Source organism: Tachyglossus aculeatus, chromosome 5, assembly GCF_015852505.1.
Source record: "Tachyglossus aculeatus isolate mTacAcu1 chromosome 5, mTacAcu1.pri, whole genome shotgun sequence".
NCBI lineage: Eukaryota > Metazoa > Chordata > Mammalia > Monotremata > Tachyglossidae > Tachyglossus > Tachyglossus aculeatus.
The window spans coordinates 95,112,594-95,138,969 of record NC_052070.1 but is presented as its reverse complement, the minus strand read 5'-3'; positions in this window follow the sequence as shown (position 1 = coordinate 95,138,969).

Below are 26,376 nucleotides of genomic sequence, written 5' to 3'. Positions count from 1 at the left end.
AGCCTATAGCCTTGGTGTTATTCTCAATCCATCTCTTTCATTCAACCTACACATTCAATCTCTCACCAAATTCTGTCAGTTCAACCTTCACAACATTGCTGAAATCTGCCCTTTCCTCTCCAAACTGCCTCCATGTTAATCCAAGCATTTATAACACTCTGATGAGTGCATCAGCCTCCTCATTGACCTCCAGGCCTCCTGCCTCTCTCCATCTCAATCCATACTTCACTCTGCTGCCCAGATCATTTGTGTTTATGTGGTGTGAGTGTGATATTTGTTAAGCGCTTACTGTGTGCTAGGCATTGTACTAAGTGCTAGGGTAGATACAAGCTAATCATGTTGGACACAATCCCTGATCCACATGGGGCTCACAGGCTTAATCCCCATTTTACAGATGAAGTAACTGAGTCCCAGAGAAGTTAAGTGACTTGCCCAAGGTCACACAGCAGACAAGTGGTGGAGCCAGGGTTAGAACCCAGGTCCATCTGACTTCCAGGCCAGGCTCTATTCCCTAGGCAAGATTGCTTCTCATTTTCCTACAAATCCATTCAGTTTATTTGTCCACTCTTCAAGAATCTCCAGTGGTTGCCCATCCACTTTGAGGCCCTCTGTCACCTTGCTCCTTCCTAATTTACCTCTCTGATTTTCCACTACGACTCAGATTGCACACTTAACTCCTCTAATACCAACCTACTCACTGTACCTCTGTCTCGTCTATCTTGCCACCAGTCTCTCACCCACATCCTGCCTCTAGACTGGAACTCCCTCCCACTTCTTATCCAACAGGTGATCACTCTCCCCACCTTCAAAGCTTTACTGAAGGCACATCTCCTCCAAGATGCCTTCCTTGACTAAGCCCTCATTTCCTCTTCTCTCATTCCCGTCTGTACCATCAACTTGCAGTTGGATTTGCACCCTTTATTCAACTACCCTTCAGCCTCACAGCACTTACGTACATATTCCAGAATTTATTATGTTTATTTCTCTCTCCCCTTTGAAAGAGTAAGCTTATTGCAGATAGGGAATATGTCTACCAACTGTTATATTTTACTCTTCCAAGTGCTTAGTACAGTGTTCTGCACACAGTAAGCACTCAATAAATAAGATTGATTTAATAACTGGATCTTGCTAGAGAGGAGAATGTGGGATTGAACCATAATAATAATAATAATTATGGTTTTAAGTGCTTACTATGTGCCAAGCACTGTTCCAAGCACTGGGGTAGATACAATGTAATCAGATTGTCCAACGAGGAGCTCACAGTCTTAATCCTCATTTTACAGATGAGGTAACTGAGGCACAGAGAAGTGGCTTGCCCAAGGTCACACAGCAGACAAGTAGAAGAGCTGGGATTAGAACCCACAGCTTCTGTCTCCCAAACCCATGCTCTTCTGGACTCAACTAATTGGAAATACTTAACCTGGTATGTTGCTAGTATACAGGTGGGAAAAGGGGAGGCTGAATACCTTTGGAGGAACACCTGAGCATGTCCTTAGCTCTCATATTGGCGTTGCTACCCCATCTGCTGGGGTTGATTTGAATACGCTATGACTCTACATTTTATTATCTAAACCTAGTACTCCCATTCCTAAACCCTTTAATTGTGAATTATTTGAATATCAGTAATGAGAATCTCATGCAATAGTACTAGATAAATTTGAATCAGGTTGAGGACCTTGAATCAGGTAAATTATTTCTTTGAATGCCCCCATAAGCTTCACTTCCAGCCCAACAACTCTCTTCTTGGTGCTCAACAATCTGGGCCTATCTCCTTCACTTCACTGATATCACACTCTCCAAAGTTTACAGAGATTTCCTAAGAGTCATGTCTGATGGGCTCTACTTTGTTCTTGACCTCTCTGCTGCCTTTGACACCGTAGGCCATTTCACCCTCCTTGAAACACGTTGAAACCTTGTTTTTGCCAATGACACTCTTACCTGGCCCTTCTCAGTCAGTCAGTAAGCCAATCATATTTATAATAATGATGGTATTTGTTAAGTGCTTACTATATGCTTGAGCACTGACTGAGCAAATTACTATACTATGTGCTCGGAAGAGTATGATATAACAGTATAACAGTCACATCATTCCCCATCCACAACAAGCTTACGGTCTAGAGGGGGAGACAGGCATTAATATAAATAAATAAAATTACAGGTATGTACATAAGTGCCGAGGGGCTGGGGGGTGGGAGAACAAAGGGAGTAAGTCAAGGTGGTGCAGAAGGGAGTGGGAGAAGAGGAAGGGAGGGCTTAGGCAGGGAAGGCTTCTTGGAGGAGATGTGCCTTCAAAAAGGCTTTGAAGGTGGGGAGAGTAACTGTCTGTCAGATATGAAGAGGGAAGGCGTTCCAGGCCAGAGGCAAGAAGTGGGTGTGGGGTCGGTGGTGAGATAGAGGCGATTAACATACAGTGAGAAGGTTAGCAATAAAAGAGCCAAATGTGCAGGCTGGGTTGTAGGAGGAGAGTAGGAAGGTGAGGTAGGTGGGATCAAGGTGATTAAGTGCTTGACAGTCAATGTAAGAGTTTTCTATTTGATACGAAGGTGGATGGGCAACCACTTGAGGTTCCTGAGAAGTGCGGAAAGATGGCCTGAACATTTTTGTAGAAAAATGATCTGGGCAGCAAAGTGAAGTATGGACTGGAGTGGGGAGACAGGAGGCAGGGAGGTCATTCATTCATTCAGACCTATTTATTGAGTGCTTAATGTGTACAGAACACAGTACTAAGTGCCTAGAGCATCAGGGTGGCTGATACAGTAATCAAGGCAGGATAGAATAAGTGCTTGGATTAATGTGATATCATTTTGGATGGAGAGGAAAGGGTGAATTTTAACAATGTTTTGAAGGTCAAACTGGCAGTATTTAGTGATGGATTGAATATGTATGTTGACTGAGGGAGCAGAATCAAGGATACCACCAAGGCTACAGGGTTGCGAGACAGGAAAGATGGTGGTGCCATATACAGAGGTGGGAAAGTCAGGGGAAGGACAGGGTTGGGGTGGGGAGATAAAGACTTCTGTTTTAGACATGTTAAGTTTGTGGTGACTGTGGGATATCCAAGTATAAATGTCTTGAAGGCAGGAGGAAATGCAAGACTGAAGAGAGGGTGAGAGATCTGGGCTGGAGATGTAGATTTGGGTATCATCCACATAGAGGTGGTAGTTGAAGCCATGTGAGCGATTGACTTCTCGCTCATAGATGGAGAATAAGAGGGGACCCAGAACTATACCTTGAGGCATCCCCCACAGTTAGGAGGTGGGAGGCAGAGGGGGAGATCATGAAATAATAATAATAATGATGGTATTTGTTAAATGCTTACCATGTACCAAGCAATCAATCAATCAATCAATCAATCGTATTTATTGAGCGCTTACTATGTGCAGAGCACTGTACTAAGCGCTTGGGAAGTACAAATTGGCATCACATAGAGACAGTCCCTACCCGATAGTGGGCTCACAGTCTAAAAGGGGGAGACAGAGAACAGAACCAAACATACCAACAAAATAAAATAAGTAGGATAGAAATGTACAAGTAAAATAAATAAATAAATAAATAAACAGAGTAATAAATATGTACAACCATATATACATATATACAGGTGCTGTGGGGAGGGGAAGGAGGTAAGGCGGGGGGATGGAGAGGGGGACGAGGGGGAGAGGAAAGAAGGGGCTCAATCTGGGAAGGCCTCCTGGAGGAGGTGAGCTCTCAGGAGGGCCTTGAAGGGAGGAAGAGAGCTAGCTTGGCGGATGGGCAGAGGGAGGGCATTCCAGGCCCGGGGGATGACGTGGGCCGGGGGTCGATGGCGGGACAGGCGAGAGCGAGAGCGAGAGCGAGGTACAGTGAGGAGCACTGTTCTAAGCACAGGGGTAGATAAAAGTTGATCAGGTTGTGCCATGTGGGGCTCACAGTCTTAATCCCCATTTCACAGATGAGGTAATTGAAGCACAGAGAAGTTAAGTGGCTTGCCCAAAGTCACACAGCAGGACCAGTGGCGGAGCCAGGATTAGAACCCATGTCCTCTGACTCCCAAGTCTATGTGCTTTCCACTAAGCCACTCTGACAGACCAGCGCTAAGGTTAGCAACAACCAATATTATGGTCAGAAAGGATCCCTTCACTTGAAAAAGTTCCCTAACCACTGTCCAAACACGTTCAAGTTTTCAGAGAGAACCATGTGGACAAAGAGAGAAGCAGCAGGACCTGGGGGAAACAACTTGGGCCTAGGAGTCAGAGGAACCCCGAGATCTAATCCAGCCTCTGCCACTTTTTTGCCATGTAACCTTGGGCAAGTCACTTGCAACTAAGGCTTTTGGCCTTGCATGGGACTCGGACTGTGTCCACTCTGATTAGCTTGTAATTATCCCAGCACCTAGTCCAGTGCTTGGCTCATAGTAAGCAATTTATTAATATCATTAAAAAAAAAAGCTCCAAAAAACCCGAACAAATGTGAAGCTGAAGGAGCACTGCTAACCCTGTCCACAGTAATACCAGCAATGTCAAGAGAAGTCCATGGCAGAGCAAGCCATTTGTTTCAAATAATAAAAATGATATTAACTCTGGTATTCGTTAACCACTTTGCACCAGGCTCCGTATTGAGCGCTGGGGGAGATAGAAGATAACATGGTCAGATACAGTCCCTGTCAGTCTAAAGAAGAGGGATAATGGGCCTTGAATCCCCATTTAATGGGTGAAGAGATGGAAGTTCAGAGGTTGTGACTTGGCTCCATGGTCACCCAGCAGACAAAGGCAGATCTGGGATTAGAACCCAGGTCCTCAGATTCCCAGGCTCCTTCCAGCGGACCACACTGCGTCCCATGAGAGTTGGAAGAAAGGTTTCTGAAAGTGGCCCAGGGTACAAACCAGATTTCTCATGGGTTACATATGATGGACATTTTTCCTTCTCACCATCCCTTGAGATCAGAGCTCTGTGCCCAAAATGACACTGGTTCCTTTCTCTACTGGGGCATTTCCTGTGAATGAGGCTTCCTTTCATTCCATCATATTTATTAAGGACTTACTGCATGCACAGCACTGTAGTAAGTGCTTTCTCCCTTCGCTCTCAAGATGGACAGGCAATCAGGACTGGAAACCAGGCTCTACATCAGAGGATACGAGCTGCTCAAGCAAGCAAGACTAGTGAAGAGAAAACAGCTTTGACTGACTGCTATTTATTGTCTCTTTTTAAATGGTATTTGTTAAGCACTTACTATGGGCCAACACTGTACTAAATGCTGGGATAGATACAAACTGATCAATTTGATCACAGTCCCTGTCCCACATGGGACTCCCAGTCTTAATCCCCATTTTACAGATGAGGGAACTGAGGCCCAGAGAAGTGAAGTGATTCTCCCAAGGTCACCCAGTGGGCTAGTGGTGGAGCTGGGATTAGAACCAGGTCATACAGACTCCCAGGCCCAGGCTATATCCACTAGGCCATAATCGCTTACTACAGTGCTCTGCACACAGTAAGTGCTCAATAAATACGATTGAATGAATGAATGAATGCTGCTTCTGTAGAAACTTTCCAGAACAAGTGGCAGGGAAGTGGTGGATTGTGAAACCATCAACGACTCAGGAGAATGGAAAGAACCGAGAGGTAGGAATGTGGGTCTTACAATGTATCAAATACTGCTCCAAGCACTGGGGGTGGGTCTAAGGTAATTAGGCCAGAAACAGTCCCTGTCCTGCATGGGGCTCAAGCTGGGGACCAGCCATGGCTTAACTCCTCTGTGCCTCAGTTACCTCATCTGTAAAATGGGGATTAAGACTGTGAACCCCATGTGGGACAACCTGATTACCTTGTACCCCCTACCAGTGCTTAGAACAGTGCTCGGCACATAGTAAGCACTTAACAAATGCCATTGGTATTATTATTATTATTCCCTGGGATGGGCCCATCCGGACCAACCACCCACCCGTCTGCTGTGGCCAGAGAGATAGGAAGAGAATAGGAGAGGACAGTGTCAGTGAAACCAAGATTGGATAATGTTTCCAGGAGAAGGGGATGCTAGACAGTGTCAAAGACAACTGAGTGGTCAAGGAGTATTAGGATGGATTAGAGCCCATTGGATTTGCCAAAAAGGAGATCACTGCAGACCTTTGAGAGGGTGGTTTCTGTGGAGTGAAGGGGTTGTAAGCCCTATTGGAGGGGGTCAAGCAGAAAATTGGTGAGGAACTTGAGACAGCAGGTGTAGACAACTCACTCAAGGACTTTGGAGAGAAATGGTAGAGGGGAGATGGGGCGATAATGGGAGGGAGCCATGGGGTCACGGGTGGTGGGGTTTTTTTACGATATGGGAGACATGGGCATGTTTGAAAGCAGTGGGGAAGAAGCCATTTGAAAGTGAAGAGTTGAAGGTGGTAAACAGGGAGGGGGCAAGAGTTTTGATAAAGTGTGAAGGGATGGGATCGTATGTGCAGGTGGAGGGTGGAGGGTGGAGGGTGGAGGTGCAGGTATGTGCACCTCACCTTCTAGTTATCGTCCCATATCCCTCCTACCATTCCTTTCCAAACTTCTTGAACGAGTTGTCTACATGCACTGCCTCGAATTCCTCAGCACCAACTCTCTCCTCGACCCCCTCCAGTCTGGCTTCCGTCCCCTGCATTTCACAGAAACTGCCCTCTCAAAGGTCACCAGTGACCTCCTGCTTGCCAAATCCAACGGCTCATACTCTGTCCTAATCCTCCTCGACCTCTCAGCTGCCTTTGACACTGTGGACCACCCCCTTCTCCTCAACACGTTATCTGACCTTGGCTTCACAGACTCCGTCCTCTCCTGGTTCTCCTCTTATCTCTCCGGTCGTTCTTTCTCAGTCTCTTTTGCAGGCTCCTCCTCCCCCTCCCATCCTCTTACTGTGGGGGTTCCCCAAGGTTCAGTGCTTGGTCCCCTTCTGTTCTCAATCTACACTCACTCCCTTGGTGACCTCATTCGCTCCCACGGCTTCAACTATCATCTCTACGCTGATGACACCCAGATCTACATCTCTGCCCCTGCTCTCTCCCCCTCCCTCCAGGCTCGCATCTCCTCCTGCCTTCAGGACATCTCCATCTGGATGTCCGCCCGCCACCTAAAGCTCAACATGTCGAAGACTGAGCTCCTTGTCTTCCCTCCCAAACCTTGTCCTCTCCCTGACTTTCCCATCTCTGTTGACGGCACTACCATCCTTCCTGTCTCACAAGCCCGCAACCTTGGTGTCATCCTCGACTCCGCTCTCTCATTCACCCCTCACATCCAAGCCGTCACCAAAACCTGCCGGTCTCAGCTCCGCAACATTGCCAAGATCCGCCCTTTCCTCTCCATCCAAACTGCTACCCTGCTCATTCAAGCTCTCATCCTATCCCGTCTGGACTACTGCACCAGCCTTCTCTCTGATCTCCCATCCTCGTGTCTCTCTCCACTTCAATCCATACTTCATGCTGCTGCCCGGATTATCTTTGTCCAGAAACGGTCTGGACATATTACTCCCCTCCTCAAAAACCTCCAATGGCTACCGATCAATCTGCGCATCAGGCAGAAACTCCTCACCCTGGGCTTCAAGGCTCTCCATCACCTCGCCCCCTCCTACCTCACCTCCCTTCTCTCCTTCTACTGCCCAGCCTGCACCCTCCGCTCCTCCACCACTAATCTCCTCACTGTACCTCGCTCTCGCCTGTCCCGCCATCGACCCCCGGCCCACGTCATCCCCCGGGCCTGGAATGCCCTCCCTCTGCCCATCCGCCAAGCTAGCTCTCTTCCTCCCTTCAAGGCCCTGCTGAGAGCTCACCTCCTCCAGGAGGCCTTCCCAGACTGAGCCCCTTCTTTCCTCTCCCCCTCGTCCCCCTCTCCATCCCCCCGTCTTACCTCCTTCCCTTCCCCACAGCACCTGTATATATGTATATATGGTTGTACATATTTATTTCTCTATTTATTTATTTATTTTACTTGTACATTTCTATTCTACTTATTTTATTTTGTTGGTGTGTTTGGTTCTGTTCTCTGTCTCCCCCTTTTAGACTGTGAGCCCACTGTTGGGTAGGGACTGTCTCTATGTGATGCCAATTTGTACTTCCCAAGCGCTTAGTACAGTGCTCTGCACATAGTAAGCGCTCAATAAATACGATTGATTGATTGATTGATTGAGGGGGATGATTTTGTGAGAAGTTAGGCGATCTCTTGAGATACTGCTGGGAAAGGTGGGAGAGTTGAAGATGGAAGATTTTAGGGAGATCACACCTGATGCTTTCAATTTTCTCAATAAAATTAAGACTGTTTCTAGCCAGCTCATTAGGGGTGAGGGGTAGGGGAGGCAGGGACAGTGGGTTCTTCTCCTACCTTACCAACTGCTCCTTCCCAATTTCATTCATTGGCTCTTCTTCCAACTCTGTGGGTTTTCAAACAGTTTTTTGTTTTGTTTTGTTTTTCTGGGTCCCCTACCCTTCTCACTCTACACTTACTCTCTTGGTGAGCTTAATGGCTCTTATGGCTCTAACTACAGCTCTACATGGATGAATGCCCAGTATACCTCTTATCCCCAACCACTCACCTAATCTATACTCCCACATTCCACCTGCCTCCAGATCATTTCATCAATACCTCAAACTCTACTGCCCTCATATGGTTGTACACCCTGATGAAGGATGGCTTGTGAAGGTAGTTGGTGGATACACCTTGGTTTAAAGACATCTTTCCTCACCAGCTGTGACAGTCAGGGGATGACTTTCTAATCCATTACTGAGAACAGTGCTTCCAAATATACCCAGGAACAGAAGTGGCTACCTGGTGATGCTTTCTTTCCCCCCTTAAACAATTACTTTTGTCTGAATATGTTCTTGCTATTTTCCTACTCAGGTCTATTTACCTAGAGGACAACCATACATACATAACTTTGTTGTTGCTGTTGTTCCCTATTTTGTTTTGTTTTTTTTTTCTTTGTTTACTGCTTTTACAAGGAAGAGGAAAAGATTCCATAATCCCTTACTCAAGCCACTTCAAATATAATAACTTTTGTGAATGAGGCTGCAGTTGTATCTATTGCTGTTGAGGTCTTCAAAATAATCTGTTCTGTAACCACAGGCTGTACTCTTCTCACCTGTCATGCTTGTTTTTATGGGACTGGATTCATTCGTTCATTCAGTCATATTTATTGAGTGCTTACTGTGTGAAGAGCATTCATTCAATCATATTTATTGAGCGCTTACTGTGTGCAGAGCACTGTACTAAGCACTTGGGAAGTGCAAGTTGGCAACATATAGAGACAGTCCCTACCCACCAGCGGGCTCACAGTCTAGAATGGGAAGATGGACGACAAAACAAAACATATTAACAGAATAAAATAAATAGAATATGTAAATATGCATAAGTAAAATAAATAGAGTAATAAATCTGTACAAATATATATACAGGTGCTGTGGGGAGGGGGAGGAGGTAGGGCTGGGGGGATGGGGAGGGGGAGAGGAAGGAGAGGACTCATTCTGGGCATTGTACTAAGCACTTAGGAAAGTACAATTCAGCAATAAAGAGAGACAATCCCTGCCCATGACAAGCTTACAGGCTAGAGAGGGGATGACAGACATCAGTACAAGTAAACCGACATCGATATAAATAAAAAAATTACAGATATATACATAAGTGCCGTGGGGCGGGAAGAGGGAGGTTGAACAAAGGGAGCAAGTCAGGGTGATGCAGAAGGAAGTGGTAAAATCTCACCATCGTCAGTGTTGTCTTTTTTCATTCATTCAATCGTATTTATTGAGCGCTTACTGTGTGCAGAGCACTGTACTAAGCACTTGGGAAGTACAAGTTGGCAACATATAGAGATGGTCCCTACCCAACAGCAGGCTCACAGTCTAGAAGGGGGAGACAGACAACAAAACAAAACATTAACAAAATAAAATAAATAGAATAAATATGCACAAATAAAATAAATAAATAAATAGAGTAATAAATACATACAAACATTATATATATATATATAGGTGCTGTGGGGAGGGGAAGGAGGTAAGGTGGTGGGGATGGGGAGGGGGAGGAGGGGGAGAGGAAGGAGGGGGCTCAGTCTGGGAAGGCCTCCTGGAGGAGGTGAGCTCTCAGTAGGGCTTTGAAGGGACGAAGTGAGCCAGCTGGGCGGATGTGCGGAGGGAGGGCATTCCAGGCCAGGGGGATGACGTTGGCTGGGGGTCGACGACGGGACAGGCAAGAACGAGGCACAGTGAGGAGATTAGCAGCAGAGGAGCGGAGGGTGCGGACGGGGCTGTAGAAGGAGAGAAGGGAGGTAAGGTAGGAGGGGGTGAGGTGATGGAGAGCCTTGAAGCCGAGGGTGAGGAGTTTTTGCCTGATGTGTAGGTTGATTGGTAACCACTGGAGATTTTTGTGGAGTGGAGTAACATGCGCAGAGCGTTTCTGCACAAAGACGATCCGGGCAGCAGCGTGAAGTATGGATTGAAGTGGGGAGGGGAAGGAGGTAAGGTGGGGGGGATGAGGAGGGGGAGGAGTGGGAGAGGAAGGAGGGTGCTCATATACATATTTTATATGTATACAAGCAGCTGCTCACTGTCCAACGATTATCCTCTGATTCTGTCATCATGTTTGATCCCAAAACCTTAGTAAAAACACACATCCTGGCAGAACGGAGTATACTCACTAGACTTACCTCTTCATATAGTATATCCATAGGATTCTTTGAATCAAACACATTAAGCTTCATTATTATTTTATATTTCTTATAATTGTTTGTGGACCAAATAAACTACCCCCATTGTCAAGTGGCAACAACTAATGTTATCTTTGCTGTAGAGTATCTGACTCCTTAGAATATCTTCCTCTATCCACTACTCTACTAGTTGTAGCTATGTGAGAATTTGACCTCTTTCACAAGGATCTCCAAAACCCATATCAAATGCAACATTGCTTCCTTCTTTTAGAAAAGGCTTCCTTATTTTATACATGTATTTACTGTGCTAAGTGGTACTATTCACCTTCATTCTCTTGGTTTTTTGTTTCATTCAAACAGTCCCCAAGCCAACATGGCAATCATAAATTGACTCACTTATTTCAACATTACTTCCTTGTCCTTAAATAAGATGTATTAGACATAAATGAAATTTCTTATGTTCATATCCTTCAAATTTATTTTACTGCTATATTCCCCTGAAATCTCTCTGCATTGAGTTATGTCTTATATTTATTTTTCCTCCTCTGCCATATTTTATTTCTCCCCAATTTCACATTTATTTCTTAGACAATTCTACCTGTAATGTCCAGCTTCATATGGCTGTCATCTTCCTTGCTTTCTCTTTGCTTTGAATGAGCATGAAATTTTACTTCTTATGGTTGATTCTGTGTGTTCTTGGGATGATAAAAGCATGAGGGAAAAAACAAGAAGCTGATCATCTTATAAATACTTCTAAAATAATTCTGTAACCTGTCCTCCTCTAAAGTTGAAGCAATGAGTGAATATCAACCAGAGACAGATGTTTTATTTGCATTTCTATAGGTGACATTTTAAGCCTCTTGGTCTAGGTCAACACATCATTTTAAATGATAATTTATTCTCATTACAAACAAATTTAGCTTTGATTAGGTAAATGATACCTTGTGCATAATACTAGCATAAGGATCCAAATAGCATATGAGAAACTGTAGCTACATCTACACAATTACAGCAAAACAGTCATGGAACTCATATTTACAGGAAGAATGGCTTGCCCCAACTGACCAAGTGATCCATTTTGTTGCCTAAACCATTAAAGCAGTACATTTTTGTCTCATCATCTTATCTGTCTCATAACTGTTCTTCACAGCATTGAACACACAGTTAAGATAGTGATCATATTCATGTAAATATTCTCATAGAGAACATGCAATCTTAATTTACAGTTTCTTTTCCACGACATTTATAGAGACAAAGAATTCAGTTCACTACTAGGAGGGGATAAAGGCTACACTTACATAATTGGCCAAAGATTATTGTCACTAGGAAAGAATCCACCTATGTTGAGTTCTGTAATAAAATCTTAACAAACCGCAACATATTTTTTTTATCTGCCCTAGAAGACAATATTGTTTTCTAGTGGATAGTAGGGTAGAAACTTCTGTTTTAGGCACAATTCAGAACAAGACGAGTGACACTATTTACTCTATAAGACTGGCATTTTACAATTGTCTAGGTTTATCTCACCACTAGGAAGACATGCACTGTTAATTCTGTATTAAGTACATCTCAGGGTATCCTAATAACAACATTGTTTAGATTCACCAAGAGCAGTTCAGGGTTTTGTGTTTTTTTTTTTAACCTCCCATTGCCTCTATCCTGTCTCCTAACTCTGCTATTCCATTGACTCATCTCAGTTTGATTCCTCAGGGTCAGGCAGACTAGGGGAAGAGTTTTGCTCAAGGATAGAGCTTCATAATTTCTGGACATCACCCACAGCCACACAAACATTCAAGTCAATCAAAAGACAGAGAATCAATCAATATTAGTTATTGAATGCTTATTCTCTGTCATGCATTGTACTAAGCACTTGGGACAGTGCTGAATTACATTTGCCATTTAGCACAAGGAAATATTCTCCAAGATTCTGGACAGGAAACATGTCTACCTACTCTGCTATCTTGTAGTCTCCCAAGTGCTTAGTACAGTGCTCTGCACACAGTATGTACTCAATAAATTTGACTGGAGATATTTGTGAAGTGCTTACTATGTGCCAGGCTCCATACTAAACACTGGCATGGATACAAGGAAATAGGGTTCGAAGCAGTCCCTGTCCGCCATGGGGCTCACAAACCTAATCCCCATTTTACAGATGAGGGAACTGAGACACAGAGAAGTTAAGTGACTTGTCCAAGGTCACACAACAGAAAAGTTGTGGAGCCGGATTAGAACCCAGGTCCTTACTCCCAGGCCTGTGTTCTATCCACTAGGCCATGTTGCTTCATAATTGACTGATTAACTGTTTGATTGGCTCACCTCTCTCTGTTAATTTTATCTTAGCTACTCAAAGAGTTAATGATAATGTGTATGTTGCCAGCTTGTACTTCCCAAGTGCTTAGAACAGTGCTCTGCACACAGTAAGCGCTCAATAAATACAATTAAATGAATGAATAATAATAATAATTACGACATTTGTTAAGCACATATTGTGTGCCAGGCACTGTACTAAATGCTGAAGTGGATGCAAGCAAATAAGGTTGGACACAGTCCCTGTCCCACATGGGGCTCATTATCTCAATCCCCATTTTACAGATGAAATAACTGAGGCACAGAGAAGTGAAGTGATTTGCCCAAAGTCGCCCAGCAGACAAATGGTGGAGCCAGGATTAGAACCCATGACCTTCTGACTCCCAGGCCGATTCTCTAACCATCATGTATAAGAGGATATTTTTGATAATTAGATGAATGGGGAGAAGGAGAGATAATAGCATCAGATAATAATAAAAATGATTGTTTTTTTCCAAGTGCTTACTATGTGCCAGACGGTCTACTAAGCACTAAGTGAATAAAAGCAAATCAGGTGGTTCACAGTACCCATCCCACATGGGACTCCCAGTCTTTTAACCCCAATTTTACAGATGAGGCAACTGAGGCCCAGAGAAGTTAAGTGACTAGCCCAAGGTCACACAGCAGACACGTGATGGAGCCGGGATTAAAACCCAGATCCTTCCGACTCCCAGGCCCTTGCTCTATCTACTAGGCCTTCATGTCAGCTGCCAGCCCACAGCTGACAGCTTCTGGCTTGTCATACAATGATTCATTTCTAGCCAGATTTAGGCAGAACTCATTATTCTTTACCAGAAAGTGTCCCTCTTATTCATAATGTTAATGAGTCAATGGCTCACTAACCTGTTAACTTGACTGTTTGTGATAACTGTGTTCATTCTTGCTTTATAGCAAGAAGCTATACAAGATGCAAAACTTTCAATATTTTAAATTTGAACTATTGGAGGGTAAAACCTATCGTGGTATTTGTGGTGAGCCCACAACAAGCTGCCTTTCTAGTGACTGTTTGTGATCTTGGGAACAACAACAAGGAAGAGGTTTTGCGAAGGCACTGATGGGCTTTACTTGAGGGCAGGTGATTGTGGGTCTGTTGGGGGGGAGCATGGAGAGAGGCGTGGCTTTCTCTCCCAGTTCTACCTGGTAATGGACCAATCAATGACTGCCATTTAAAGCCCCAGCTGTGATGCCTAAGGGAGATAAAAGGCAGTTTCTTTGAATTGCAAAGCAGGGAGGTAGGTAATTAGTCAGGTAGGTAACCAGGCTACCTACCTTGTTGTAGCATGCAGAGGAGCAGAAGCATGCAAAGAAGCAAGAAGGAAGCACTCTGAGCACAGCAGAAGCTGAAAAAAGAAGCATTGGCAGAAAGGGCTACTTTGGCCACAGACTGATAGTGGTGAACCCTTGGGTGGTGGTTTTATTGAATGTGTGCATGTGTCGCTCCCTTGCACGGTGGTAAAACTAAGTAAAAAACTTTTCACAGGAACCTTGGTGATCAGAGGTGTGGTTTGATTTCTACTATGTGTCATTGAGGCTCTCCTGGTCTAGTAAGGCCCTGGTTGGTATGAACCGGTGGCTCGTGACACTGTTTAAGCACTTGCTTCATACTAAGTACTGGGCTAGATGCAGGATAATCAGTTTGGATACAGCTTATGGCTCATAGTCATAGGAGAGAGGACAGGTATTGAACCCCCATTTTACAGATGTGGAAATTGAGGGACAGATAAGTGACTATCCCAGTGTCACATAGCAGGCAAGTGGCAGAGCTGGGATTGAAACTCAGGTTTGCATTTTTCTTTTAGGAGAAACAAGGATGGAAGAAGTGATTAACCATGTATTTATGGGTATACACACACAAAACATATTACGAACTTCCCAAGGGAAAAGCGAAACATGAAAAGAGAAGGGGATCGGCTCTGTCAACCCTGTTACGTTGTACTTTCCCAAGCACTTAGTACAGTGTTCTGCATCCAGTGTGTGCTCAATCAGTAGGATTGTTTGACTGACCCAAAACCGGGCCTTTGAAGTTAGACCCACTGTTAGGAAGTAGGAGGCAAAGAAAGAACTAACAAAAATAACAAAATGAAGATAGCTAGAATGGAGAGACCTGTGTCAGTAAAATCAATCAATCCATGGTATTCATTGAGTTCTTATTATGTGCAGAACACTGTACTAAGCCCTTGGGAGGGTACAATACCACAGAATACAACCGTAAACCAAGATTATGACCAGAAGGTTGAAGGCAGCTGAGGGATTGAGGAGGTTAAGGATAGAGCAGTGTACATTTGATGTGTCAAGAAGGAAGCCAAGGGTGACGCTGGGGAGAGAGAAGCTTCAGTGGAGTTGGGAATGGAAACGTACATTGTAAAAGCTCCAGAGGTAAGTGGGAGAAGAGAAGCTGCAGGAGGTGGTAAGTCTAAAAAAAACAGTTGAGGAGTATGGCTAAAAATGGGAAGAAAGCTGAAGGCTAAAAATCTGTGTGCCAAATTTGTGTGCCACTTCTTTCAGGCTTCTCCTAGAATATCAGTCTCTATGTGATGCCAATTTGTACTTCCCAAGCGCTTAGTACAGTGCTCTGCACATAGTAAGCGCTCAATAAATACGATTGATTGATTGATTGATTGACATTGTCTAGAGAATCTTCCTATGGGAACTGAAGGGTGTATAGAATAAGAACTTGAAGAAATGTTACATGCTTCCTATCATGCAGCCAAATGGGCCATTGTCAAAATACTTGGGGGAAACAGGGAGGGGGACAAAGTCAGATAAGAAATCATTTGGGGAGGAGGGTTCAATTTGCCAAATTTTATCCCAAGAGGAATTTCGTACTTGAAAAAACTTCTACAAATATGGATTTTTAGTGTGATCCAGCAAAAAGAGCTCAGGTCTCAGAACCGGAGAATTTGTATTCTATTTCTGCCTCAGCCACTTGCCTGCTGTCTGACCTTGGGTAAATTACTTCACTTCCCTGTGCAAGAGTTTCCAAATCTGTAAAATGGGGATTAAAAACTTTCCCCCACTCCTACCTAGACTGTGAGCCTCACAGGGGACAGGTACTGTGTCTGACTTGATTATCTTATATCTACTGCAGGTTTAATACATCATTATTATTATTGTTATTTTCATTATCATTATTATTATCACAACTTAGAGATAAATGCAGTTAACCTGTTCTTTGGCGCTAAGGACCTTTTGTAGCTGCTTCTTATACCAGAGCACCTCATTAAAGGTTAATTTAAACTTTGACTTGTTCAGGTGAAGATTTTTCCTCAAAAATAGAAAGTAGTAAATGTATTTTCATGCCAACTTCTGAAAAAACACAAAGCAATTAAATCACTTAAAAGGAAGTATCAATCTCACATTACTGCTAAAAATTCTTGCCAAATGCCATCAGGTGAAAAGGACATGAAAAAAACCCATTTTTGGAGGAAACGAGAAATGAAACAAGTTTGATGGAAATTGAAAGCCAAATGGAAATGAACTCTCAGTGAGGTAAACAACCATAGTGTGCTGTTCATTTTCACTTTGTAGCTTGTTGCCTCCTTTATGAAATTCTGGGGAAGTGTGCAGGGAGCTGGGGAATAAGAAATAACTGTAATAACTATGGTATTTGTAAGTAGTAAGCGCTTATGTGCCAAGCACTGTTCTAAGCACCGGGATAGATACAATATAATCAGGTTGTCCCTCGTGGGGTTCACAGTCTTAATCCCCATTTTACAGATGTGGTAACTGAGGCACAGAGTAGTGAAGCAACTTGCCCAAGGTCACAAAGTAGACAAGGGGCGGAGCTAGGATTAGAACCCATGTCCTCTGACTCCCAAGCCTGTGCTCTTTCCACTAAGCCATGTTGCCTCTCGAAAGAGGAGCAGAAAGAAAGAGGAGTGTCGTTCTGATCTTTACTGTTTCCAGAAAACAAAGTTGAAATTTCCTGCTGTTTTAGATGGGTTGACCTCAAAACTTGATCTTGCATCATCATCATCATCATCAATCGTATTTATTGAGCACTTACCATGTGCAGAGCACTGTACTAAGCACTTGGGAAGTACAAATTGGCAACATATAGAGACAGTCCCAACCCAACAGTGGGCTCACAGTCTAAATGTCTAAAAGTCTTGCATGCACCAAAGGAGTGCCTATTCTTTCAATTACTTCTCTGTAGTTGAATGGAGAGTAGTGTGCCAAGCACTGTACAGTGCACTCCGGTACAGACAGCATAAGCAGGTTGGCTACAGCCTCTGTCCCATGTGGGTTTCGCAGTCTAAGGGAGAGGAAGAACATGTATCTTATTCCCCTTTTTTACATGTAAGGAAACTGAGGCACAGAAACGCTAAATGACGATGTCAAATGGAGGGTAAGCAGTGGCAGTAGGATTAGAATCCAGATCTCCTCTAGATTGTAAGCTTGTGGTGTGGAGAGAATGTGTCCAGTAACTGTTATGTTACACTCTCCCAAGTGCTTTGTACAATGCTCTGCACATATAAGTGCTCTATAAATACCATTGATTGACTGATCTCCTGATTCTTAGACCCAGGCTCCATCCACAAGGCGACATAGCTTCTCTAACTGATCTATCGAAAGGAAGATGGACAATATCACCAGTGAATGGCATCACTATTCCACTCACCATGACTACTGAAATCAAAATCCTTTTAAAGCATTTTTCACATTTATCTGGCAGAAGGAAATCAATCTTAAAATGACAACTTAATTTCCTCCCACACCAATACACTTTTATTGCTCAAAATTGTGGTTTAAAACATGTTTATTATGAGGCCTACAAGCACTGTGTGAGATGTTCTTCATTCATTCATTCAATCATATTTATTGAGCACTTACTGTGTGCAGAGCACTGTACTAAGCACTTGGGAAGTACAAGTTGGCAACATATAGAGACGGTTCCTGCCCAACAGCGGGCTCACAGTCTAGAAGATAATTATGGTATTTATTAGGCACTTACTATGTGCAAAGCACTGTTCTAAGTGCTGGCAGGGATACAAGGTGATCAGGCTGTCCCCTGGGGGGTTCACAGTCTTCATCCCCATTTTCCAGATGAGGTCACTGAGGCTCAGAGAAGTGAAGTGACTTGCCCAAGGTCACACAGCAGACATGTGGTGGAGCTGGGATTAGAACCCACAACCTCTGACTCCCAAGCCCGGGCTCTTTCCACTGAGCCATGCTGCTTCCCCTCCACTCTATCACCTGGAAATACAGTTCAATCCCGTTGTTAACTTCTGAATATAATTATGGATATGCAGAAACGATATTTATATTGGTAGGAGACACACATTTACCTTGTTTCAGTTTCCTCTCTGCAGCTGTGAGACAGAGAAAATCTCTATTACTGAGCATGTTCAAAAGGCCTGCTAGTTCCCAACTGATTTCCAGCTTGATCTCTTCAGGCCCTGGAGGCTGAGCACTTTGACTACTCTGCCACAATCTTTTCTCTCAGCTCGGTTGACATCTTTTGTGAAGACAGGGAACCAGGCCCCTTCTCTAGGGCTCTTGGGCCTGCTGACTGATGACAGACCTCCTGATGATCCCCACCAGTGAGATCCCAAGTGACCGGGAGCTCTTCTGTGCTGTTTTACTTGTTTGGAATCTTTCTGTGTGAACAGAAAAGCTCCCTTGTTCCAAGAAACACCTTAGGGGTGCCTGGCCTGGCTCCTATGTGATCCCATGTGCGTGGGAAAGGACAGAAGCGTCTCTACGCTCCTAGGACTCCATTAGAGGGGAGCGATGGCATGGCTGCTAGCCAATCAGCCACAATGCCAGCCTGGACACCATTCAATCGGGTGGCACATATCAAAGCCCCAGTGGCCTGACCGTATTGCCTGACTTTGAGGGAAATCAACTGTATTGAGCAAAGACTGGGCTGGTTATAACAAAACAGCCAGGTTATAACAAAATAGCACAATCAGATCAAGTGGAAAATGAACCTGAAATAGTTGGGCTGTTACGATGGCCCTGGAGATCGCAGTTCTTTTCTTACTGTTCAGTTGTTAGCCTTGTGTGACCTTACAAAAGTGGAAACTTATTTTTATGTGAATGCCATTGTATTACTGAAAAATCTCAAATGGAATGAGAAGGTAGGGGGTGATGGGTAGGCCAGGTTTCACTGGTCAGTGATGGAAAAATAAGTAAATATGAAAGTCATGATTAAGGGCATGTTTATGTTTAACCTGTTTAAATTGCAATGTTATATAGTTGGAAGCATTGTGGCCCAGAGGAAATTACAGGTCTGGGAGTCAGGGGGCCAAGGTTCTAGCCCCTGCTCTGCCATTTGCTGCTGTGTGACCTTAGGCAAGTCACCTAACATGCCTCTGTCTGCTTATCAGTAAGATGGAGATGAAAGACATGTTCTCCTTCTCTCTTAGACTGTTAGATCTGTGTGGGTCAGGGACTGTGTTCATCTTGATTATCTTGTACCTACCCAGTGCTCAGAAAAGTGCTTGGCACACAGTAAGGATGTAGCAAATCCTGCAGTCATTATTAAAGAGACAGAGAGGGAAAGTCAGAAATAGAGAAAAAGGAAGTCATCAAGAGAAAGAGTGAATTGACAGAGAAACACACAAGCATTAACTGTGCGGTTATAAAAATGTGCCACAGACCATGAGATCTTAACAGTGTGTGTGACCGAGGGTGATAAGACCAATGTGTGAAGGACAATCCCTTCCAAATCACAGATATAGACTGTCCCTTACTCGACTGTCACAGTTATCTGTAATGCTTGATTACATTTTTGATCCTCTCTTATTGTTGTGATCTTTTATTAGCACTGTACAAGATAGAGACCTTAAAATCCACTGATAATAATAATAATAATAATGGTATTTGTTAAGCGCTTACTATGTCCCAAGCACTACATACCCACTCCCTGCTCCCATGCTCCCAAACATGGCAGTGGGCAATTTTATGTTGAAGACAGTGGATAGCTGCTGCCCCCCTCTAAAAATTATCCCTCCTTTTCTGGCGCACCTCCAAGCCAGTTGGGGCCCTTAGGAAGCATACTGACCGTGCTTAACTCATCCCCAGAGCAGTAGAAGATAACAACCATTGTCTACAATGAAGGTTGACACTCTAGCTCATGAATCAATCAATTAATGGTATTTGTTGAATACTTACTGTGTGCAGAGCACTGTACTAAGTACTTGAGTGCATACAGTAGGCTTGATAGATATATTCCCTGTCCATAAGATCTTACTGTCCAAGATGATACAAGAGCCCACCATAGAGCTCAACATCTAAGTATGAGAGAGAACAGGTATTCAACTACCATTGTGCAGATGAGGAAATTGAGGCACACAGATGTTAAGTGACTTGCCCAAGATCACACAGAAGGCAAGTGGAATCTGACTGGCATAAGCAAGAGCGTGTAAAGGACATAGCACGGACCACTAACACTATAGTAATTAATTCCTGTACCTGGGTTCTCGTTCCCCCCAAATCTTCCTCCTCATCATCTTCATCATCATATCCACTTTGTTGGGACTTCATTTCACACACAAGCGCAACTCCCCCCCCCCCCCCCCCCAACATGATCAGAAATATACATACACCTCCATTTGAACACTCCATGGCCATGAGGAAAGACTAACCTTGGGGAAAAAAGCACGTAAGGATGAATTAAAAATTTCCTAGATCTCAGGGAGAACATATAAAAGAAGTCAGCTGGGAACCAGAGGGCATTAGTAGGAAAATCATCATCATCATCATCATCAATCGTATTTATTGAGCGCTTACTATGTGCAGAGCACTGTACTAAGCGCTTGGGAAGTACAAATTGGCAACATATAGAGACAGTCCCTACCCAACAGTGGGCTCACAGTCTAGAAGGGGGAGACAGAGAACAAAACCAAACATACTAACAAAATAAAATAAATAGAATAGATAGGTACAAGTAAAATAAATAGAGTGATAAATATGTACAAACATATACATATATACAGGTGCTGTGGGGAAGGGAAGGAGGTAAGATGCGGGGGATGGACGGGGGGTGAGGGGGAGAGGAACGCAGGGGCTCAGTCTGGGAAGGCCTCCTGGAGGAGATGAGCTCTCAGTAGGGCCTTGAAGGGAGGAAGAGAGCTAGCTTGGCGGATGTGCAGAAGGAGGGAATTCCAGGCCCGGGGGAGGACTTGGGCCGTGGGTCGATGGCGGGACAGGAGGGCTGAGTAGGTGCGAATGAGGTTGTCGTTAATGTAACTTGGTGATAACAAGGGCCTTTTTCCCGGGATGGCGGGGGGAGAGTCAGTCAGGACCGGACCGGGAAGGGGGGTTGGGGGGCACTATAAGGAAGGTCGCTTAAGTGTGTGTGTGGGGGGGGTGGAGGCAGGGGGAGGCTATGGCGGCGCTCGGAGGAGAGGAGCCTTCCGGGAGCAGCGGGGGCCACGCGGTGTGATGGCGGGCGGGCCTCTCGGGAACGGAGTTCCGGGCGTCTATGGCGGGCCCCTCTGGCGCTCTGAGGAGAGGGTCCTTCCGGGAGCAGCGGGGGTCCATGCGGTGTGATGGCGGGCGGGCGTCCCGAGAACGGAGTGCCGGGCGTCTATGGGAGCTCTCTGAGGAGAGGATCATTAGATTCCTTGCTATGGAGCATATATAAACATAATAAAGACCTCACAGAGAAACCAAGGTGAGGATAGGTTTGCCTAGTCCTCCGACTTGAGGAAAGTGCCCTGGAGCAGCATTTAATAACCCCTGAGAAATACTATAAAGGTGTGTAAACTGACCAAAGGAAACAGTAAATTCCCCCTTTTTTTCATTTAAAAAAATTTAAGAGTTTGACCCTGGGACTTACCCCTAAATCTTCTTTATATACAATCACACCTGCATATTTAAATAATTACCATTCTGCCCACTTCTGGTATATTGTGGTACCTTTCACAGTACAGGTTTAAGCCAATTCACAGATACTAGCTTAATCACCTCATAGGATTTTTATTTTATATTATTTTAGAGTAGTTTAAAATGCATTTACAATGTCTTTAAAACATAAAATATATTCAAGATAATTCTTGCTGTTGTACATAGGCAGTTAGCACATTTCTATTTTGATCAATTATGTATTATTCATTCTTTTCAGTTTCAAATTTCAGAGTGAAGACATGAAAAAATAACTGAAAATAACATTTTCTAGTTTGTTCCTTGTTCACTTTTTTTCAGTTCCATCTTTCTTTCCATTCCCTCTTGGTATGTTACTGTAGTAAGTATTCCTAAGTTTCAGTCCAATGACTAAGATCCCAAACATTCACTGTCACATTATGCTTTAATTTCACAGTTCATTCCTGGTCTGTAACCTATCCTTATCCGTCTGCCCTTATGTATTTTTTACCCACTCCATGGATTTTTTTCCCTAAAACTTCACCCTTATCTTCATAATTCCTGATTTCTTTCCCCAACTATCTGAATGTTTTTTTTCAGCACATATATTCAACCAATCCTGACTTTTGAGCTGAATATAACAAATAGTAGTAGTAATAGTAGTAGTAGTAGTAATAATAATAATAACAATAATAATGATAGTAATAATATTTTAAACATTTTACTATGGGTCAAGCACGGTGCCTAATGCAGGGGTAGGTACAATACAATAAGATTGACTAAGTCCTCCCTCCCAATTCATCAGTTGTATTGATTGAGCGCTTGAACCAGTGTGGTAGCTGTTGGATATTCATTCATTCATTCTATCATATTTATTGAGTGCTTACTGTGTGCTGAGAACTGTACTAAGCGCTTGTGAACGAACAATACAACAATAAGCAGACCCATTCCCTGTTAACCACAAGCTTACAGTCTAGAGTGGAGAGTCAGATATTAATTCATAAATAATTTACAGATATGTACTTAAGTGCTGTGGGGCTTGAAGGGTAGAGGAACAAAGGGAGGAAGTCAAGGCAATAAAGAAGGGAGTGGGAGAAGAGAAAAGGTCAGGGGTAGCTAGTCTGGGAAGGCCTCTTGGAGGAGATATGCCTTCAATAAGGCTTTGAAGAGCAGGGAGATTAATTGTCAGCTTTGAGAAAGTGGGGCGTTCCAGGCTAGAGGCAGGACTTGGGCCAGGGTTTCATGGTGAGACAGGCAAGACTGAGGCAGAGTGAGAAGTCTAGCACTTGAGCAAAGTTTGTGGGCTGGGTTATAGAAGGAGAGTTGCAAGGTGAGATAGAAAGGGGTAAGGTGGTGGAGTGCTTTAAAGCCACTGGTGAGCAGTTTTCATTTGATGTGGAGATTGATGGGCAACCATAGGAGTTTTTTGAGGAGTGGGGTGATGTCCTGAATGTTTTTGTTGAAAAATGATCCAGGCAGAGAGGAAGGGTTTGCAAAAAGTGGTCAGACAATTTGCATGGGAGTCAGTATGGGAGAAGTAGTGTTGTTGAGGAGGGAGGACAGAGTTAAAGCTGGTAACCATAAATTTGATGTGGTTGAAGTCAACTTGCTGCTGAAATTTCTACAAACTGTGCTCCATATTTGAGGTAGTTTTCTATGGTTGTTGGTGCAAAATCAAGTGATAGAAAGTGTAAGGTGCGTAGAGGTGAGGGAGTTGAGCATGAGGGAGAATGTGGAGTTGTGCATTATTACAGGGAGGTTGGATAGGAAGTCCAAATGGGGTGTGATAGCCTGGGGAAGAGGTCTAGGGTTTGAAGTTCCTGAGAGGAGGGAGGGTGTGGGATAGATGGCATATTAGAAGGTGCTGCTGATTAGTATGTTTCAGAGATCATGAGGTAAGAAATGATACTTTGACGAGTCATAATGACAAACAGCAGATGTCCAAGTTGGTGAGTATGTTTAGTGGGGTGGAGCAAGAGGTCATCCTTTTAGGATTGGATCTGGTATGGCTTCTAACTTATCACAGGTAACTCCATTATACCCCAGCACTTAGTATAGTGCTTGGCATATAGTAAATGCTTAACAACTATTATTGTTATTATTATTATTATTATTTATTAATAATAGTATCAATACCATTCAACAACCCAAAGTTAATTTTTTCAGCAGACCTATCATCCAAAAAGGGAATATTTAAGAGAAGAAGAATCGCACAGGGAAAAATGTCTGGAAATTAAATTTAAATTTAGAAATAAATGGTGATGACTTATAAATTCTCCACTTGCCTTTCACTATTCTGAATCTGCAGCCAATAGGAGAAGGGAATACAGACTGCTACTTTCTGGGAAATGATTTCTCTGGACTCCTCAGTCCCACCTAACTCCACAGCCTGGGAGGCAGTGTGGACTAGTAGAAAGAGCTTGGACCTGAGAGTCAGAGGCCTTGGGTTCTAAATCCCAGCTCTGCCACTTTCTACTGTGTGACCTTGGGCAAGTCACTTAACTTATCTGCATCTCAATTCCCTCATCTGCAAAATGTGGATTCCAAACCTGTGAGCCCATGTGGGACCTGATTATCCTGTATCAACCCCAACATTTCGTAAAAAGCAAGCATTTCACAAATACCACATTTAGAGTTACATCCCTCAGCTCTCCTGGCTCCTTCTCAGGTTCCTGCCCAGATCCACCTTCTGCTACTCCAAAGCCTTCTCATTGTTGGCCTCCACTTCTTCCAGTCTTTTATTCCACTCTGTATTCCTAGTTCTTCCTTTCTTCTTTTACATTTTGTATGAACATTCCACTTGTGATTGAGAACTACTGATTTCAAGTGGTGGTGTTCAGTGAGGGGTTGGACAGTGTTAGCATTCAAATCTATTTAGAGTTTTCTTTGGGCAACAATAATTAGATCAATCAATCAATCAGTGGTCTTGGAGTACTTACTGTGTGCAGAGCACTGTACTAAGCCCTAGGGAGCTCTATATGATACAGTTGGTAGACATGATCCCTGACCATGAGGAGCTTACAGTCTAGATGAGGAGATGTGATACACAGCATAAATCAGACTCTTACCCACATTTATACCCTCTAAAGCACTGCACAGAAAATAGCCCCAAAGATATCTGGAACAGTGTGGTTAAAGAATTGGCCCAAGCAGCTTAACAAGAAGCAAGCATCTCATTGGTAGCAAACATTGAGAATATGAAAGTGTGCCTATTTGTGTATGTGTACATGTATGTGTGCACGTGCATATCTGCATATGTGTTTATATAGTCCAAGTAAATCATAGAAATGATTGAAATGATCATAGCACATTTGAAAGGTTCACCATATGTGGTATGCAGAGCCATTGGTAGAAATCGTGTGTGTGTGTGTGTGTGTGTGTGTTTGTGCATGTGTTTCTTTTGCAATTCTCATGAGTGTGGTGAATATATGTTTTCATGTTATTAATTTGCGTCCCACTGACTGCTTTTGCTCAATAGGATTTCTCTGAGAAAGGACTGTAAAGAGCTTAACCTGCACATTGCTGCTGCTCTTTGACCAGAGGACAGGAGGAATCTGAACCAGACAGGACTTCCTTCAGGAGATGTAGCATCACTCCTGCTCCATCAACATCTGCTGGCCTGGAGAGGCAGATGTTTTTATTTCAAGATTAACATTGTGGTTTAAGGGGTAGCTTTAGGATAATGATGCAGCCTGGAATTCTTCATTGCAAGGATTTGTTAATAATAATGGTATTTGTTAAGCACGTACTATGTGTAGAGCACTATGAAGCTCTGGGGGAGACACATGATAATTAGATCAAGCACAGTCCTGCCCCACTAGGACTTACAGTCCAAGTAAGAGGAAGAACAGGCATTAAATCTCCATTTTACAGATGGGGTAACTGAGGTCCAGAGAAGTTAAGTGACTTGCCAAAGGTCACACAGCAGGCAAGTGACAGCTGAGAATAAAACCCAGGTCTTCTGACTTCCAGGCGGGTGCTCTTTCCATTAGGCCATGCTGCTTATATTTTGATGATGCAAGTCCTTTCCTTCTCCTTTTGTCCCTTTTCCTCTTCTTCACCTCCTGCTCCTCCTCTTCTTGCTCCTCCTCCTCTTCCTTCTCCCCACCAGCATTTATTGTATGTTTACTGTGCACAGAACACTATTAGGTTGTAGGTAGAATGAAAGAGAGAAAAAGACATGATCCTTGCCCTTGAGGAGCATACAGTCCAGTTGGGGAAATGTAGCCTATATAAATTGCCAACCAGTGTTGATGGAGTCTTGAGCCATAAACACTGGACTATTCTTTGTCCAGGCAGAAAGAATTAGGGAACTAGAAGCTGTGTGAAGGAGTTGATTACTGTGCTAGCGGTTGGTGCAGTGCTACTCACACTCTTTCTTCCCTACTCTTCATATTTATAGAGGGCTAGTGAAAACAAGAAGTGAGGAGACAGTCAGGGATGCATCACACTGACAAGGTCAGCTAATCATTTTATGTCTAAAATTAATGTATGGCCAAAGTGATGGCAGTAAGAGTTGATGTTATGCTACAGCATTATAAGTTTTTCCCCTTTCCAGCCCACATTTCCCTCTGCTGCCCGGATCATTATTCTAA